The sequence below is a fragment of the Miscanthus floridulus genome, chromosome 4, assembly GCF_019320115.1.
Source record: "Miscanthus floridulus cultivar M001 chromosome 4, ASM1932011v1, whole genome shotgun sequence".
Lineage (NCBI taxonomy): Eukaryota > Viridiplantae > Streptophyta > Magnoliopsida > Poales > Poaceae > Miscanthus > Miscanthus floridulus.
In genome coordinates, this window is record NC_089583.1 from 42,621,491 (window position 1) to 42,634,630 (window position 13,140).

Below are 13,140 nucleotides of genomic sequence, written 5' to 3' on the forward strand. Positions count from 1 at the left end.
CCGTTGAGATCCCCATCTGTCACCACTCCTCCCTGTCCCCATCGAGTACCCCCGTAGGTACACTCGCTTGGCTTCCTGTAGATTTGTCTCAGGCACCATGTTGGCTAGGTTTATTTATGTGATGCTGTAGTGGTGAAAAGTAAAATTTATCATGATTTATTGTTGTATGCTTTCGCTAAACCTGATCTTGTGTGGTAGCTTTTAGTGCCTGACCTTATAAGTAGACTTCCCAATGCCCCACCTCCTAAAAATCCAATAGTATGGTTGTTTGACAAATGCAAAACATGTGTGTAGGCATTATGAACATGTGCATATTCAGATCATAGTGACAGATACAAATAGACCAATATCACAGATGACAATGAACATGATGGGTACAATACATATTACATTACTTAGCATGTCTGCCATTTCTTGGGTATTTTACACATAAGCGTTCCATCACTTGGGTATTACACATAAGTATGTCATTACTTCTACTGTTGTCACCTCTATGTCCCTTCATTGCAACCATGACTATTTTATAGAATATTTCTACTTGTACTCCACCTGGTACTTGGGTATGATATATTACAGACAAAAGACATGCTATTTCCAAAAGTTGTCCACATTCTGTCCAAAAGAAGTGTTGAAAACAATGATTGTTCTTAGTAGTTGCCTCCAAACAATAGATTTGCTAGTCTTGCTTGCCTTGGACCTTGACTGCCACTTTGTATGTCATGTATGCTGCTTTGGACCTTGACTGCCACTTGGTATGTCTTCATGTATGCCACTTGCCAGTCTCTCTTTTCTGCAAGTTCACTATGTACTTCCTGTCTTCCCTTTCTTGCACTTCAAACCCATATTCTCCATTCCATAGTACAATACATTTGACAGACATTTCAATGTTCATCTTTAGCTTTTTGAAAATATTTGGACACATTTGTCAAGTCCACTTCTTAGCTCTTGTCCTATTTTCTTGAATCCTAACCATGAGCTTCTTCCTAATGGCTTCACACATAGAGATCACTAGGTAGAACCTAGCTTCCATAATACTATGGTTGAAACTCTCACACATGTTGTTGTCAACTGAGTCACAATTATTGCCTAACCTGAAAAAAGCCCTACTCCAGAGTTCTAGTGAGGTGTTCATCATGTCTTTAGCACCTTCTGGTGTCTCTTGAGCAAGGTAAGCTCTGTACAAGTTGAATAGTGTCCTACTTGATGCTTTTGCACACCTCCACCACTTCTTCTGTAGCTTCTTGTCTGTGTACTTCTTCCTCTAGTTGGCATGAATATTCCTTGCACACATTCTTGCCTTGTTGTAACTATACCTTATAAGTAAACAACCATACCGTCATCTTGTGTTGTAACTATAATATGCACATTGTTGTAAGTAGACTTACCAATGCCCCACCTCCTAAAATGGATTTTTTTCTAGTAGTGGGGGTTATGATTCCCAAGAGTATCAATCCCGATGCTTGCCATGAAAATTGCATTATCCTTTATACCTAATTAGGAGACCATACTACTGGATTTTTCTACAATTTGATGAAGCTACATCACTTGCCTATCATGATAATTATCATTTGCTCAGTCTCCTCCGCCTCCTTACATCACCATCTTTGGCATCGGCCTCCCACTACTGGAAATAGGAGCCATGCATCGGCCTATTTGAATAATCTGACCGAAGATAGCCATGTGGGTGCCATGCATGTATGAAATTTTTATAGTAGCCTATTTGGAGCATGTAGTATGAACTATAATTTTTGTAGATTAAACTGTGCAGTTTTCATATATGTTCATTATTTCACTTAAATAACTAAATAAATTAAGAAAGGCATTAAAAAATGAATTGGTGGTGAACACCTTACTTTTTGGTGATCTTATATCATGTGTGAACTTGTGATAGCACTTGGTTTGGTTAGAAATCATGTTTAGCACATAAGTAAATATTTAATTTTAGCATTTTTATAATTCTGGATAGTTTCTAGCACTTGGTGAATTAGGCTTTGATAATGGTGTTTTATGGGAATCATGTGAATACCAAAGTTGTAGTTAACTTACTAAACTAGCTTGTGTTAAAATTTGATGGCATTTGGCCAAGTAGTTTATGAGATATGGCTGTTCTCAGTTTGAGTCCAGTTTTGGCTGCTCTCTATTGTTAAGTGATTTCGACCTGGTAAAATTTGGAATCATGCCTTGAGGTCTAAAAATAAATTTTAGGAAATGTTATAAGCTTTCCAAATTGTCTTATTGCATGTCAGTTTGGATTTGTAAATCTCTAGTTATGGCCAGTTTACTATACTGTTGTTGCTCTCTTACTACTGCTACTGCTCTCTTACTACTGCTACTACTATGTATTATACTCCATTCCTCTTTTTTGCTTGCTTTGCTATGCAGCTACTACTACCTAACTACTACTACCTCTGTTTTCCTATATTTACTACTCTGCTATGTCTCTATCTCACTCTTTTCTGGCTCTCTCCCTCTCTGCTGCTGTCTGGTGCTTGATATGCCTGCTCTCTCCATCTTTGGTGCTGCTAGGTGTTGTCTGGTGCTTGCTGTGCTTCCTCTCTCCCTCTCTAGAGCTGCTGGTGCAAATACCAGAAACTGGCGTGTTTGTTTTGCTTCGAAGCGGGTTTTGGTGGGATGACAGAGACGACGTGCAAATATAAACGCACGCTAGTTGCTAACTTGCTACCCTCCTCGGCTCCTCCCTTGTGCTACCCTCCTCTACTCTATTTTTGTCACCTTTCCTATCCTCTATGATTTAGGAAGCAATAGCTACTTTTTTTTATACCTTTTCCTCTCTATGTTTGTTAAGTAGCTGTTGCTTTTTTTGCCAAATCTCCCCTCTCCTCCCCTCTCCTTTGTTTTGCCGATGATAAAATTGTCTAAGTCATATATTATATGGAATATGAGCTGATGATCAAGAACTTATGAGGAACTAGGCATCATTTGTAGCCACCCCTATATTACCTTCCTCTCTCTTCGCTGTTATGATGCCTTGATGCTCCAAGTTCATGATCAAATAATGATTGACATGTTTCTAAGGCCTCTACTACTGCACTACTCGTTTTTTTGATATATTGTTGTTTTATAGGACTACTTTGGTTTATATACCTTTTTTATTTCCTATACCTTCTCGCATACCTAAAGCACACTTTCTTGCATCTATTAGAACAAAGCGTGAAATAATGTCGCAGGACACCAGACAGTGCAGCCCGATGCCCCGAGCATGATGAGCAGCCAACCTATGAGGGCAAGCACTAGAGGACCAGCTTACTTAGGAGCAGTTCGATAACGAGTTAGAAAAGGATCTAGAAGTGATGCTTACTCAAGAGCAGTGTGACGAGGAGGAAGGGGGAGCAGAAGGAAGAGCAGGAGAGGCTGCTGAAGGTGAAGAAGAAGAGGATGATGATGATGACTCAGAAGAGGGATATGTAAGTCTCCGAGGATCCTTTCCCATGTGAAGCCAGAAGGAGGCCAATGGAGGAAGATTTGGACAAGGATTTTGACCTGAACGAGGAGGTACGGAAAAAGCCTTAGCTTGTAAATTTTGCTAAAGCTTTGGCTGTGTTACCTCTGCTTACACTTTGACCTATCGTATATACAGGTCCCTCTTGAAACTCAGAAAAGACGACATCGATGTCCGTGACATCTCGCTGGACAAGACGGAGTAGAGGAAAGGAGAGCAGAGGCAACAGCCATAGAGACGGACATTGAGGCCTCTGCTCCACAACCTCAAGACACAAACACGACTACCAAACCTAAGAGGAAATGAGGGGATAGAAAAGCAAATCTATATCCAGGTAAGGCATGCTATGTGATAACAGAGATCAGGCAGCAGGGGAGATCCTTGAGCCAAAGGAATTAAGAGGACGATTCCGTATTGCGATCAGGGCCCTAGTAAGAGATAAATTGAACCCAGCAATCCCTAACTGGAAAGAGGTACCAGAGAAGAAAAAGGATGAACTATGGGACAGGTAGCTGAAGCTCAATTTTAGATTTCCAGAGGGTAAGCACGAACTAGTAAAAAAATGCTTTTAGGATGATGGGAGAGTCATTCCGACGTTGGAGGTCGGAGCTCAACAAGAAGTATATCCAAAAGGGGTTAACTTCCTTCAATGAGTTCGGCAAAATAACTCCTAGTCAATGGGAGGAGCTCGTGGCTCAGAAGACTTCACCGGAGGCATTGGATGTAACAACCCAAAAATCCACACAACAAAAATCACAACTACAAAATTTTTGTGTTAGCCCTATGTGATGTTGAGTGACACATGTAGAAGCCCAACCCTAGTTATGGATTGGATGTGACCCAACTAGGTTAAGATCATAAGCATAGTTTGGTTTTATGCCACATATGTAATTAAACTCCTAAATAAATAAATCATGCATGCATCCTTAATCCCACTTGTGATTTGGATTCTCTTGCCTTATGTGATGTTTAACTAACTTACTTAATAGTTATGACAAACCCTAACCAAATTGGCCACAAATAAAAGAGAAAGGAAGGAAAAGAAGGAGGCAGCAGCTCAGCCCAGCCTACCTCGACCGGCCTAGCTAGCCCAGCCGAGCCTTGCCTGCCCTTTCACGCGCACAGCCATTGACAAGCTGGGCTTGCTCGTCAGCCATCACGTGCCGCATGCAGCCACATTGCGCCAAGCGCCTAACGACCCGACCCCGCTTGTCCGCACAGTAGCGTCTTCTTCCCCTCGCCCATGCATTCTCCACCACGCGACCGGGGGCCGACCAGCGTGGTAGGTTCGGGCCTAGGGTCACGCAAATCGCATGACCCTGTTCCCCTTGCACCGCGCCCACGCTACCGCACGCGGGTCGTCGGATGCACTGCACGTATCCCCACCGCCTGATCGTCGTCCGCCATTGGAGCCCTTAGAGCTCGACTATAAAGCCAACAACTATGAGCCCTAACCCTCAGCCGTTCGCCACCACCGCTGGTGGCACAGCACCCCACCGCATCAAGCTGAGAGAGAGGGAGGAGGGAGAAGCAAGGAGGAGAAGGAAGCCGCTGCGGGGAGGACCTCACCGGAGCCAGGAGCACCACCCCGATCAGCTACAGCGACGTAGCTGCTCGGCACAGCACTGCATCGCCTCATCATGGCCTCGCCTCACCACCGCACCGCCATCCTACCACCATGAACCCTACGGTGAGTTATCTTGCTGAGACCACCTACCTAGCCAAATGGAACGTGCACCGCCATGATCAAACTGTGCTGGAGCTTCGAGCTCTAGCCTAGCCCAACTGGTTAGCTAGGGAGACCACCATGGCCACGCTTACCGAGACCCAGGACGCACCATGCGCGCTGCCATCAGCCAAAAGGAGGACCCCAGCCATGACGTTGTACATCAGAGTTGGAGCGCACATGCATGGACATGCTCACCATGGCCGAGGGTACAACCATGGCGAGACCACCACGTCTTCTACGCTGCGATAAAGGCAACATTGACACCCGACTAGCTCCGCCATGTCAAGAGACACACCGCGCTCACCTTAGCCGAGGAAGAAGCCCACCAGAGCCCTGCGTTGCCGCACCGCACCTCGTCGGAGCACCACCACCTCTGCTTTGCCCCCATCACCGTGACCGGAGCCACTAGGAGTACCAGGAGCTCCTCCAACATGCCCACCATGGCCGTAGAAGCACCGTGGAGCTCACACGCTCTTCCAACTGGGCTCTCGATACCACTGCAGCCCTGTCCATGCACGCCGACGGACCCACGCCGCCATTCACCGTGGCCAGAGCCCTAGGAAGCCCTAGCCGTCGCCTCGACCCCACCATCACAGTCGCCATGGCATGGGGAAGCTATTTTCTACCCTAATCGGATGCTAGCGCCGCCGTGGAGGCTCACCGGTGAGCTCACCACTGGTGGGAGCACGCCGGGGAAGAAGCAGGGGATTTTTCCCTCGCCGACCATGACCACGTCGACCACATTCTGAGCTGCTCTACCGAGCTTCGACCACGACCTCGCCAACCATGACCATGTCCCGAGCAGCTCCGCCGAGCAGCTCCGACCACGACCACATCGACCACATCCTGAGCCGCTCCGTCGAGCTCCGACCACGACCTCGCTAACCACGACCACGTCCTGAGCAGCTCCGACCATGACCTCGCCGACCACGACCACGCCGACCACGTCCCGAGTAGCTCCGTCGAGCAGCTCCGACCACGACCATGTCGTGCACGTGAACCAAACCCTGGAAAGGCGTAAGTGGACCAAGTCCCTCATAGACCTGGCTCTAGCAGTCTATAGGACCAACGTAGGCAGGTTCACCATGAACCGCGCCTCACCTGCGCCCATTGATCACGGCCCGTTAGTGGCCTAGTAAGACAACATGGCCGCACCAGCGTGCGCCACATGGTAGGCAAAGCCCAGCCCATATCCAGGCACCAACCGGCCCAGTTTGGACCCGGCCTATATTGACCATTGATCCAGGTCAAATGTTGACTATTGACCGGGGCCACATGCCAGTGACACCGCCATGTGGACCCCACCCGTTAGTAGCTGATGACGTAGATAACATCATGCTGACGTCAGCATGCCACGTGGACCAGTCACAGCGTGACACGTGTCAGCCCAGGATTAATTCAGCCTTTTCCATTTTAGAAATGGTTAAAACTTCAGAAATTCATAACTAATTCATATGACCTCAGAAAAATATGAAACTAGGACCAAAATTCATCTAAAATCGAGCTTTACGCAATGAACCCATGTTTGAGTGCATTTGACTCTTTTGAATTTTCATTGCTTCTTTGTGCTATTCTATATACGTCGCTAACGCGACTATAATTCGATCGTATGTAGATTCGGAGGGGAACCGGATGGACGAGGACCGAGAGTACCATGAGGAGTTCAGAGATGACTTCACTGAAGGTGCCAGATCCCACCCAATCTCATAGCACCTATTACGCATGGCTAATATAGAACTGCTATTGCTTTACTTACTGTTATAATCATACAATGATAGGACTTGCATAGTAGTATGCTTACTTGATGGCCTTTACCTTGACGCAACCTTACCCCTGCATACCCTGCTATTAGGCTAGATACACGCTTACTGCAATATTTCAATACATACACTTCTACTACATTAATGCGTGGTGGAAACTGGGGTTATCTGGACTATGGGGAGAGTGCTGCGTGTGTGACTTGGGTGTGTGGAGGGTGAGGGTTGTGTCAACCAAGTTGGAGTATATGATGAGCCTGGGGCAAGTCTTGCCATGGGGTGCTACCTGGGCACACCTAGAATGGATACCTGTGGTGGGTAAATGGTATATGAGGTGGTCCTTGGTGTGAACCTATGATGGGAGGTGCCTAGGATGGAGGTGCTGTAGTGGCACGGTAAATGGAAAACCTAATGAAGACATTCTGGCTTGGTCATCCCTAAGGACTTACTAGTACTCAGATTCATCAGGAAGCCTTACATACCACTCGCCCTATATGGTGCGGGACGGCCGTACTACTTGGTAGGATATTGCCACTACTGCTAGGTTGATAGCGGACAGTGTAAGGAGGTACGGGGCGCGGAGGATTTCTCCCACACCCTTTCGAGACTTCATGGAGACCTTGTGGACCTGGCTCATGACTCATAGTTTCAGCCGCCCCAGACTAGACTTGGGGTGTATCAGGGCTGAATGGTAGAGTGGCATTATCCTAGGCTAGCAAGCGGCTGGAATCAGCCTAGTTGACGACAGTCAGCGAAGAAGGCAGATCTTGTGGTTATGTAAAACATCTGTAGAGGTGTATGGTTGATCGATCGATACATGTGCCGACTTGTCGACTATGGACCATTCTTGGGTTTTGCTTAAACTAGATAATGAGATGAGTCCTTCTCTTCTTCCCCTGTGAGAGAGTGTCAGTCGTAGCCAGGGGCTACGGGCCTTGAGACAGTGCTGAGAGGGAGTTGGCCTATCGACTGAGCGATGGTATGGTGATGGTGTGGAGATGGTGGTATATCGATCCTAGGATCGAAACCTGGCTCTAGATGGAAATGGGGTGGAATGGGTGTAGGAATGGTGTTAAAACTTAACCAATTATTATTATATACTTGACATGCTAATACATAGGAAACCCCAGCCTTATAGATTCCTTTTGATTATATCCAACTTGCATCCAATTTCCACAAAGCAAATGCTCATAGGGTGGGAGTGGCCAGTACAAATCATACTGATAAATTTTGGCACACAGGTTCTGCTGAGTATAGCTCTGAAGAGTTTGATGGTTGAGGGGTTCGTGCCTATGCTCGAGTTTGGCGATCTTATCTTCAAGCTGTTCTGAATGAATGCTACTTTTTGATTCCGCCAATACGGCAATATAATAAATTATGTAATTCTGCACTATTTGTACTCTGATATTATCATTATATGGATGTGGTATTCAACTGGAAATTTGGGTAATATGATCTACAACGGTCTTATTACACCTCGACGCTGTGGATTTTTCTTCGTGGAAATCAGGTCGCTTCAGTTGGTATCAGAGCCATACTTGACCATAGGACGAAACCCTCATAAATGGACAATAGAATAGGACATGAACAGCCCTTCTTTTGGTTATATACCGACCCTACATTTACTTTTATGCAAGGCTTATCTATTATGACCTGCTAACACCTGTTCCTTAAAATATGTAGATGGCAACAAACGTCGACTGGCTGCCTCTAGGACCGCTACCTCTGGACCATGCTAAGCTTACCTTTGACCTATGTGAGCTTGAGGGTTTTGCACAGACCCTCTACCGAGTTCTCGTCATGTTAGGAGTCCCCGACGAGCTTGTCTAGGTCACCTGCACTAGGAAGCTAGCACAGGAAGGAGGAATCGAAGGACCGATTGTCACCTCAGTCGAGTTCCTAGCTAGCACTACCTTACCTTATGTCCTAGCTTTCACCAAGATGACTATAGAGGACACAGTCGAGGAGGGACTGCAAGCTATCTCACACAAGGCACTTCACAGAGTGATAAGGAACCACTACGAGCACCTGAAGACGATAGAGTTCCATCTACTTCCCCAGGCCCTCGACCTTAGCCTTACCCCTAGTGAGCAGAGTTTCGCAGTCGGCAGAGTTATCTTTGCCGAGGAGGACAGATGCCTTCGTGTCTCGGCTATCCACCTACTAGAGCAGGATAGGTACATGACCCAGCTGGAGCAGAGGAGATGTTAGGACTAGGTCCTTCTATGGGAGTACCAGGAGCGAGACTCATAGGGAGCACAGGAGCGAGCTAGTCTACTTGAGACAGTCGCCAAGCTACAGGATGAGCTCAACCGTCATGAAGAAGTCCACAGAACCGAGGTCGTAGACTTATAGGACAAAGCCGCCGACCTAGGCAACAGGAACTGCTACCTCGATAGCAAGGTCTTGGAGTTACAGAGAGAGTTGGACGACAAGAAGACCGAGTTCAACCGCAGAGGAGACAGAGAAAGGTCCAAGGGGATTGATATGCTAAAAATCCAATCTCGGAACAAGACCATGACTCAAGAGCTAGAGGAGTTCAGGAAGAAGGCCATTCGCAACCAGGGTCACCTGATTGAGGCACTCAGGCAGAACGAGTACCTTTAGGACAAGTGTGAGAGGACTTGGTAGGCTTGGCAGAAGTCTAACAGGAAGCGCCTTAGGGAGATGAAGGGTGTGGGATCAGCTACCCAAGGAGATTCGTAGCAAGACGAAGCCTAGGATAGAGGAGTTTGAGTTAGCCCTGACTCGCCTCATCCTAGACGCCTGCCCTACCCTACCTAGAGCCAAGCCTACTGAGGAGCTCGCCGAGGCATTGAAGTGTAGCTATTGGAGATGATGCTATGTAATAAAACCCATGTAATGAATGTTTTGGATATTATTGCATCTTATGGATCTTATTGCTTCTTTGTAATGAGTGTTGGATAGTGTAAATGTTTTTCTTCAAATCATCAAAATCATGTAATCATACTAAATTATAAGCACTTATGGCATAATCACTAAAATTCCTATGATCCATGTTGCAGATGTCGAACCGCCGATCTAATCGTCTAATGAACCATGGACATGCGCTCACCCCTGAACTAGTTGAACCAAATGGGGGGCATGGTGGCAACAACCATGGCTGTGGTCGTGGCCGTGGACGTGGAGGGATACCCTTCAACCTAGAGAATACCCCGCCGCCTAAGGAGAACATTCCACCACCACCACCACCGAACCTGGCAGAAGTGATGGCACAACAGACCTAGCTTCTTGTAGCCCTTGTTAATGGAGCAAACCGTCGCCAGGGAGGTCAGTAGAATGACTTCCAAAGGAAGCTGTAAGGATTTCTGAAGCTAAGGCCACCTACCTATGATGGCATCGACCCTGACCCGCTTGTAGCCGATGACTGGCTCAAGAAGATGGAGAAGAAGCTTGACCTCACTACTTTCACTGACGATGAGTGTGTTGGAGCAGCCGCACACCAGCTCATAGGTGCAACACGTGCCTGGTGGGATAGTTTCAGTGATTCCCATGAGGACCCTGCCAACATCTCGTGGATGAGTTCGCTAAAGCATTCACTGAGTATCACATTCCCAAGGGTATCATGGAGGCCAAAGCTGAGGAGTTCCACAACATCAAGATGGGAAAGGACAAGGTGACTGAGTACACTACTCATTTCACTAATCTTCTTCGCTATGCACCTTCCTATGTTGTGAACTTTGAGAAGGAGAAGTTGTACTATTACCGCAAGGGACTTAACCCGCACATCAAGCTGAAGTTTGGCGGTATTGAGAGTAGCACGCTGCGTGCTCTAGTGGATTGCTGCATCTGGATTGAGAAGGACCATGCTGAAGCCGAAGAGGAGTACAGGGAGAGGAAGTGTAAGCCTGAGGAGTCCCAACGTGGCCGTGATCACAAGAGGTTCCATAGAGATGCACCACCTAGAGAACGCTCTCACCACAACAAGGATGACAACCCTGGATCAAGTAGGGGTAGTGGAGGCTACACCGCCAAATACTCCTGCCTTGCTCAAGATCGTTACACCTAGGACCGTTATGCTCAGGACTGCAACGCTCAGGACCGTTTCAACCGTTCCTGCTCTATGAATGAATGCCTAGCACAGAACCGCCCTACACTAAGCATTGGAAACTGGAAAGGCACCCGCGCCAACCCCTACAGGCGGTATGCCTTTCACTTGCTTTGCTTGTGGCCAACCAGGTCACAAAGCTGCTAAGTGCCCACAGAACTCAGCTGCTCAGAAGACCTAGTTCAAGGGATCTGCTACCCGTGGACGTCTCAACCATCTAGACACTAAGGAAGCACAGGCTGCCCCTGACGTTGTGTACGGTATGTTTTTAGTTAATGGCAATACTGCATTAGTTCTATTTGACTCTGGAGCAACTTGTTTTTACATATCATCCAAGTTTGCACGAGAGCATGACTTACCTGAAACCCCATGTGGAAAGCCCATCATCACCAGCTCACCTCTAGGAGACCTAAAATGCACCCACATCTGTAAGGGAGTGAGTCTTACCATTGAGGGTCTTATCTTTAAAGCCGACCTAACCCTGTTACCTTCCACGAACCTAGATGTCATCTTAGGTATGGATTGGTTAACCATTCACCAAGGTATCATATCATGTTCACCTAGATATGTCCAAGTGACCGACCCATCAGGCCAAGTCATTAGATGTGAACCCTAGTCCGGAAAGTCCACTTCTATCCTATGTGCCCTTAAAGCCAGTTCAGAATCACAAAAAGAGGAAAAGACAGTTCATGATGTGCTAGTAGTCAGAGACTATCCCAACGTATTTCCTGAAGAATTATCGGGTATGCCACCAGACCGTGATGTGGAGTTCATCATTGATCTTTTGTCGAGGACAGGACCCATTGCTAAGAGACCCTATCGCATGTTAGTGGACGAACTAGCCGAGCTCAAGAAATAGCTTGATGAGCTCATCTCGAAGGGATATATCAGACCCAGTGCTTCACCCTAGGGATCCCCTATTCTGTTTGTTAAGAAGAAGGATGGCTCAATGAGAATGTGCATTGATTACCGGAACTTGAACGCAGTCACCATCAAGAACAAGTACCCTCTACCAAGGATTGATGATCTGCTTGATCAGCTTCAAGGTGCCAAGTATTTCTCCAAGATTGATCTCAGGTCTGGCTATCATTAGATGAAGATTCGAGAGAGTGACATCCCGAAGACAGCTTTTGTGACTAGGTATGGGCAGTTTGAGTTCACCATAGTGTCCTTTGGACTCACGAATGCTCCCGCATACTTCATGAACATGATGAATAAGGTTTTCATGAATGAATTGGATAAGTTTGTGGTAGTATTCATTGATGACATCCTTGTCTATTCACCCACCGCTAAAGAACACGAACATCATCTAAGAACTGTGCTTGAGAAACTAGCCCAACATCAGCTCTACACAAAGTTCAGTAAATGTGAATTTTGGCTACAGAAAGTTGCCTTCCTAGGCCATATACTATCAGCTAAAGGTGTCACAGTTGACCTAGCCAAGATTGAAGGTGTGAAAGAGTGGGATCAACCCCGTAATGTGATAGAAATCAAAAGTTTCTTGGGATTGGCCGGATATTATCACTGATTCATCAAAAACTTCTCCAAGATAGCCCGTCCAATGTCCAACCTTCTAAAGAAGACCAAGGAGTTTGAATGGACGCCCGAGTGTGAACAAAGCTTCGAGGAATTGAAACAGAAGCTTACCACAACTCCTGTGCTAGCATTGCCTGATATCAGCAAAGATTTCGTGATCTATTGTGATGCATCCCGTCAAGGACTTGGTTGTGTACTGATGCAAGATGGAAGGGTGATAGCATATGCGTCTCGATAGTTGAAAGAACACGAGAACCGTTACCCAACTCATGATCTTGAGTTAGCAGCAGTTGTGCATGCTTTGAAGATCTGGAGGCACTACTTGATAGGCAACAAGTGTGATATCTATACCGATCACAAGAGCTTGAAGTACTTTTTCACATAGGAAGATCTGAATGTGAGGCAACGCCGATGGCTAGAATTGATCAAGAATTATGACCTAGAAATTCACTATCATCTAGGAAAAGCTAATGTAGTCACAGATGCTCTCAGTTGTAAGAGTTACTGTCACACTTTGATCACTGAATCCGTACCACCGGAGCTCAAGGAAGAGATTGAAGATTTCTAGCTTGAGATACTACTGCATGGC